Here is a 6,448-nt window from a genome sequence, read left to right as displayed (position 1 = left end):
ACTGGGCAACCTTGGAAAAGGAATTATATTTTAAATATAATTTATTTCTATTAATTCAATATTTTTAAAAAACACTAAAAATGAACATTTAAAATACTCAACCATGAACCCACACTCACTTNAAACATGAACAAATAATAATAATAATAAAATAAAGTGAATGGAAATACTCAGTATTATAAAAAAGCAATGTCCTCAGCTCTAAATATGTGTCCATCCCTATCGTCAGTCAGGGATTCCCAGGCTGACCTAATTTCCAGTAATTTCTGGGGCAAAAACCTCTGTGGGAAAACAGCAGAACCACACACTTCCAGCTCCGCATCTTCCTCTGGAGGACCTCTACTGCAGTGTCCGGACCTTTGTTTCTTCCCTGGAAGGCAAGTCTTCCAGCATCGGTACTCTCATCGGCCTCTCTGGCTACAAAGGGCAGCTGCGAATTTTAATCACGGTTTGACAGGTGACTTTTTGCAATTCAGATGCGCCTATCTGTGGTCCCTCTGCTCTGAGAACTTCATTGCCATCATGCCCCAGCACCATCTGCCTTACCCGGTATTCTACCTTTCATAGTAGACAGCGCTCCTTCAACACAGACTTACCTGCCTGGCTTATTTTCCAGGCTCAAAACATGTCCTGCTTCATCCAGAGGAATGAATGAATATCCAAAGGACTGGTTCTGACCCAGAAGAGAGCAGCCTGGGGGCAAGAGAAAGGTACAGGAAATCTCAGCTTTTCAGGATGAGGGTCAGAGTAGCCAGTTCCAAAGTTAGTCATTTTACAAAGACAGAATAAAGGATATGCACGCTCTGTTCCACCCCGTCCTCCAACAAATAGTCACAAAGACAAACAGGCTTCCCTAGTCACCCCAAAAACCGCATGATTTCAGGCTGGACAAGACACCTAGAGGTAAGGCCAGCTTTGTTCCTGGTTGATTTGACAGATGCCGGGAAGGCCACAGCAGAAACAACTAGGTGTCTGTCCAGTGCCTTTCTAAGCTTTGTCCATGATCACGGGGCCCTGAATTTGTTTGGGGCCGTGGTGCACTTGGCTAAAAGATTCCAAAGTATCGAGCCTTCTTTGATTTTAATTTCTAGCCAGTGATTTCTTTTGGTAAAATATGAAAATACACTAATAATGGGCACATATGTTTAAAGCTTTTTTGTACTTCCTCTCTGCCCCCTGCTTGGAACACAGTGAGATGGCTAGAGCCCCAACAGCCACACTGGACCCCAAGGTAAACTTGAGAACGTCAGCCTCTGGCTGAGAATGTCAAACAGAGAGATGGATGGAGTTTGGTTCACTTTAGCCTAAGAAATAGCAAAATAGTTTTGGACTTTCTACTTTTATAATTTTTTTCAGTGTTTATTTATTTTTGAGAGAGAGCGAGAGTGAGAGCAATAGGGTGTTCTCACCATGGAGTTTAATCTTTTGATCAAATATTACTTAAGGACATGGATTATGCATTTGTGATAACAGCGACTGGCCAACCCTTGGAAAAGGAATTATATTTTAAATATCCAACCCTTGGAAAAGGAATTATATTTTAAATATAACTTATTTCTATTAATTCAATATTTTTAAAAAAACACTAAAAATGAACATTTAAAATACTCAACCATGAGNCAGGTTCTGCACTGAGCATGGAGCCTACTTGGGATTCTCTCTCTCTCTCTCTCTCTCTCCCCCCTCCCACATAGGTTTCTATGTAAAAATCAAAATTAAAAAAATTAAGGAAAAATTTTATAGTTTCATCACTGGACATAGACCTAGAACACATTCTTCCTGAAAATGGGCATTTGCACTCAGAACACGGGTTGAACAATTTTGGGGAAAACCACATGGAACTTTACAGCTATCTCCCAACCAGGCTTAGAACTTAGGGCTATTATCTTATTTCTTTATGTTGCAACATTGACACCCTTTTCCTTCCAAGCCCTGATGCAGATCTGGAATGAAAGAATTAATGAGACTTTAAGAGTAAGGGCAATGGGAGGAAATAAACTGTCAGGCAAAATTGTAACTACACAGTCGTTCTCTGGCCGGTTTGCATTATCTCACTGACATAAAAGTGCCATTTTTACTTCTCTTCCATGTCCCTCAGCTGAGACTCCCCCCATCTGTGGATGCTCCCATTGATTTAGGGAAAAGAGGAGAATTGTTTTCACCAAGGAAGCATATCTCTACCAGGCTGAAACGGCTAAAAACAGGCTTGTCTCCACACATTCTCTTCCCAGCCTGGCTAGATGACAATGTGCAGTGGGGTCATAGGAAACAGAGACTGATGATGTGAAGCCTCCATCAGCCTGGTCCCTCAGCCCTCCTGTCCCACTAACAATCACACCCATGTGGGACTGTTACAGGAGCTAAAATACACCTTTATTGTGTTAAACCTGGGAATTTGGGGTTGTCTATTATAATTCTAACATAACCTTATCGAACAGAGATTTGCATTTGAAACCTAACTCTGTGGTGTACACTGATTGATGCTCCATTAAGTGATTTGAAGCCTCACTGAGCAGAAAGGAGATTCTCAGGAGGAGAGATTGGAAATCCAGGCAGGAGGTCAACCTGGTTTTCTGGAATTACAACTAGCCTCGCAGGAAAACTGAAGCTCTAAACATGTGTTTTTTGATCTCATTTTTGGTCGTAATGAAGAAACAGTGGAACCTCCGTAATCAAAACTCCATTTTCTCCTTTTATCCTGCTGCAGTAATAAAAGGAGAATCTGAAGGCGAGCTTTGAAAGCAGAAAGCTGGGATTCATAAGTTCACTAGTAACAAGAAACCCACTGTGGCCAAAATGATAGGGAACCACACAGTTTCCCATTCACAGAGGGCACCGGCATCAAAAAAGCGTTATCTATTGCGGATGCACACAGATTGCTTGCGTGAATGCAACATGGCACAGCTTCTGAAAATACAATCGGAAAATTTTTTCAGGAAGAAAAAATAACATTTCTGAAACATATCTGTTTTTCTGGAGTTCTTCCAGGAGTAAATTAAAGTGTCAAGTTTTTATGATTTCGGTCTGTTACCAGGATTCATTTACNACCCACACTCACTTTCATTTTTTGCCCTCCTTCCAAACTTGATTAATATAAATATGCATGATTTAGCTACCGCTTAATCATAGGCCACATACAGTTTAAGATTCTGATTTTCCAGATACTCTTCTGCCTCCTTCATCTGTGGTTTCTCTTTCCCCATTTTTTGTATCTTCTCTTTAAATTCTTTTCCATAGAATTGTCCACTTGGTGATAGAATTAGTTGGACACTACGAAAACAGAAACTTAGCAACTCATCCATCCCAGACTTACACCCACAGACGTAGTTATGAATAATCACTGCTGCCATATGACCTCCGTGTGTGTGTGTGCGCAAGCACAGGTGTGTGTCCCGTTTATGTGTCGGTGTGCCTATGTGTATATGTGAGTGTGTGCATCGGATTGAGTATCACTTCTGGGAGATGTATTATATAGGGTTTTGCTTGCTGGTTGCATAGACAAAATTAAAAACAACTTATTTACTCTCATGTAAGACAAAATTATAGGGGTGCCTAGCGGCTCAGTTGGCTAAGCGTCCAACTTTGGCTCAGGTCATGATCTCATGGTTCATGAGTTTGAGCCCTGCATTGGGCTGTCTGCTGCTAGCGTGGAGCCCACTTTGGGTCCTCTCCTCCCTCTCTCTACTCCCAGCCCCTCTGTCATGTATATAAATAAACAATTAAAAAAATCATCTGATCATATAAATGATGCAGAAAAGGCATTTGACTAAATATAACATCTAATCATAATAAAACCCCTCAGAAAACTAGGAATAGTTGGGAACTTCCTCAACTTGATACATATCTTTTTTTNCCACGCAGGCGCAGAAGGGAAGGCCTGGGAAGGAGACCCGCCGGGTGCAGGTGACCCTGGGCTCCAGGGCTTGCAGGTGAGGGGCGTTTCCAACCCTGCGGGCTGCACACCTACCCCGGGAGGCCAGAGTCTGAAAGCCAATCACAGAAGGCCCGGGAGCCAAGGTGGGAGAGATAAAGGAACAAGGCTCAGTTCATGCAGATGGAATCCGAAGTTAGTTAAACGCCTACCTGTCACGCCGCTCCTGTGCTGCCTCAGCCCTGGTCCCCTTCCGGCTTCAGGGGTTCGGGACCCGCCCTCCCCTGGGACGCGCTGAGTCAGCCCCAACTCCGAGAAGACGGGAAAGCAGTGCTTTGCAAGGCCGAGGCTTCGGTCAGATGCCTGCGTGCCTTCCCTTCTCCAAAAATGTCCCCACCGTAGGGTCATTCGTCGCATTCTTCATTTTCTCAGACCCTGTGTGCAGTCCGTTATGCAGCTGCTCTCCAGGCCTGCCCACGGCACCTCCAAATACATCCCGAACCGACCCCGGCCCTCTCCCCGTCCCAGCGGGTGTGGCCGGAGGCGCCGGCACCTCTGGCCTGGACGACTGCAGGGTCCTGTTCGGAGCTCTGGTGTCTGCGCCTGAGGCCTGCCTTCCTGGAGTCCATGCTCCACAAAACCGGGAGCCCTTGCACTGAAGGAAATGTTTCTCCTCCCACCGACCTCCTCCGTTGGCTTCTATCTCATTCAGGGTAAAGGCCAAAGTCCTTAAAATGGGCTCTCCAGCCCTGTCCTGGGGGACCCCCGAATCTTTGGGGTCTCTGCTTGTGGCTCTCCCTCCTGAAGATCCCCCTCACCTCCTCTGCGGTCCTCAGCACCCTCCACGCTCCCAGCCTGCATCCTGGCCTGGCTGCCGTCTGTGCCAGAATGTTCTCTCCGACGTCAGCCGCACACTTCCCATCGGCAGCTGAACCCTCTCCATCCCCAGGCTGGGTTTTCTCCTTCCCCTTCGGACTTGCCAAAGGCTTTAGCGCCGCACGTTGGCGCCTCTCAGAGGTGACTCTTTGCAGGCAAGGAGGGATGTGGAGTCGTCTGTTGGGCTCAGCGCCTGTCCTTCGGGTGCCTGGTGCCCGGCCCACAGCAGCTGCCGCGGCGGGCTGTGCTCCTCAGACCCGAGTTCACCCACCCAAGGGCGGCTGGCTCCGCTNCAGAGCCCAACGCGAGGCTCGAACCCACGAACCGTGAGATCATGACCTGAGTCAAAGCCAGACACTCAACTGACTGAGCCACCCAGGCTCCCCAATACATATCTTTGCTTTTTTAATGTTCATTTATTTTTGAGAGAGAGAGAAACAGAGTGTGATCAGGGGAGGGGCAGAGAGAAAGGGAGACACAGAATTTGAAGCAGGCTCCAGGCTCTGGGGTGTCAGCACAGAGCCGAGTGCAGGGCTCGGACTCACAAACAGTGAGATCATGACCTGAGCTGAAGTCTGATGTTTAACCAACTGAGCCACCCAGGCGCCCCATCAACTTGATAAACAAGACATAAAAAATACCTGGAAAAAATGCAGATTTTAAAGCTCTTACAGGGAGTCTTTGAACAGCTTCACTCAAGAGAAATGCCCAGGTAAAGATAGATAAAAGAAATAATTAAAGTCAAGTAGAAATAAAGCTCATGGGTGTCTGAACAGGGAGGGCCAGGGGATTTCAGTAGTTTGAGTCCCTAAGAACCACAAGTGGCTAGAAGGTGGCAGCAACTAAAGCATCCTTGGCTCATAAAATAGAGCTTTCTTATCTACAGGATGGGGAGATGCAGTTTTAGTTAGCAGGACCAAAGCCTAGAAGAGAAGTATACTTCATCATAAACAAAAGATAAAAGAGAAAAGAAAAGAAAGAAAAGAAAGGAAAAGAAAACAACAAAAACAAAGAGCAAGTAACCTATTGCCAGGCACAGTTTGTGGGAAGACAGGCGCCATGCGTTCCATCATTTTAGATGTCAGGATTGTGTGCCATCAGATCTGCTGACCTGGAGGGTATCTACACCCACCATGAACACTCCATTCAGTGCGTGCCACTGACTTCAGGGAGGTCCCATATTTGACGCGCATGCCTAGGACTCATTATTGACGTCACACGTATTAAAGAAGGCTAAGCTTTAGGCAAGGTGTTAATTTTAGAAGGACCAAGAGTCCTGGTATCAGAATTAGAGGTTTGGGCTGGTCAAACCATGGACTTGTTGGTTTGACCCCAAGATTCCTGAATCAGTGGATGCCACTGGAGAATTTGCATTTCTAAGGAGTTCCAAGGGAGGACTGGTCCCAGGGCCACGCCCTAATTGCTGCTGGTTTTGTTTATTTGTTTGTTTGATTGTTTTGACAGTGTCAGAGCACATGCACGAACAGGAGCAGGGGAGGGACAGAGAAAGAGGTAGAGGGTCCCAAGCAGGCTCTGAGCTGACAGCACAGAGCCCAGTGCGAGGCTCAAACTCATGAACTGTCAGATCTTGACCTGAGCTGAAGCCAGAGGCTTACCCGACTGAGCCGCGCAGGCATCTGCCACTGTTTTTAACTAAAGGCAAAGAGGGAGCTTCAAACAGAGCACCATGCTAGCCCCAGA

At 46.2% G+C, this 6,448-nt stretch overlaps 1 protein-coding gene across 1 annotated transcript in view; it reads right to left on the bottom strand.

Moving 5' to 3' along the window:
- LOC144219453 (uncharacterized) overlaps nt 1-4,414 on the bottom strand; it is an 18,679-nt gene extending 14,265 nt beyond the window's left edge. Inside the window, exon 1 of the mRNA XM_077749463.1 lies at nt 4,084-4,414. The gene's annotated coding sequence lies outside the window, so the exon portion shown is untranslated. The remainder of the gene's footprint in view (nt 1-4,083) is intronic.
- Between the last annotated feature and the right edge of the window lie 2,034 nt (nt 4,415-6,448).

The sequence above is a fragment of the Crocuta crocuta genome, unplaced genomic scaffold, assembly GCF_008692635.1.
Source record: "Crocuta crocuta isolate KB4526 unplaced genomic scaffold, BGI_CrCroc_1.0 scaffold89, whole genome shotgun sequence".
Taxonomy (NCBI): Eukaryota; Metazoa; Chordata; class Mammalia; order Carnivora; family Hyaenidae; genus Crocuta; species Crocuta crocuta.
Note: the sequence above shows the minus strand (reverse complement) of the source record. Positions and strands in the feature narration are given on the sequence as shown.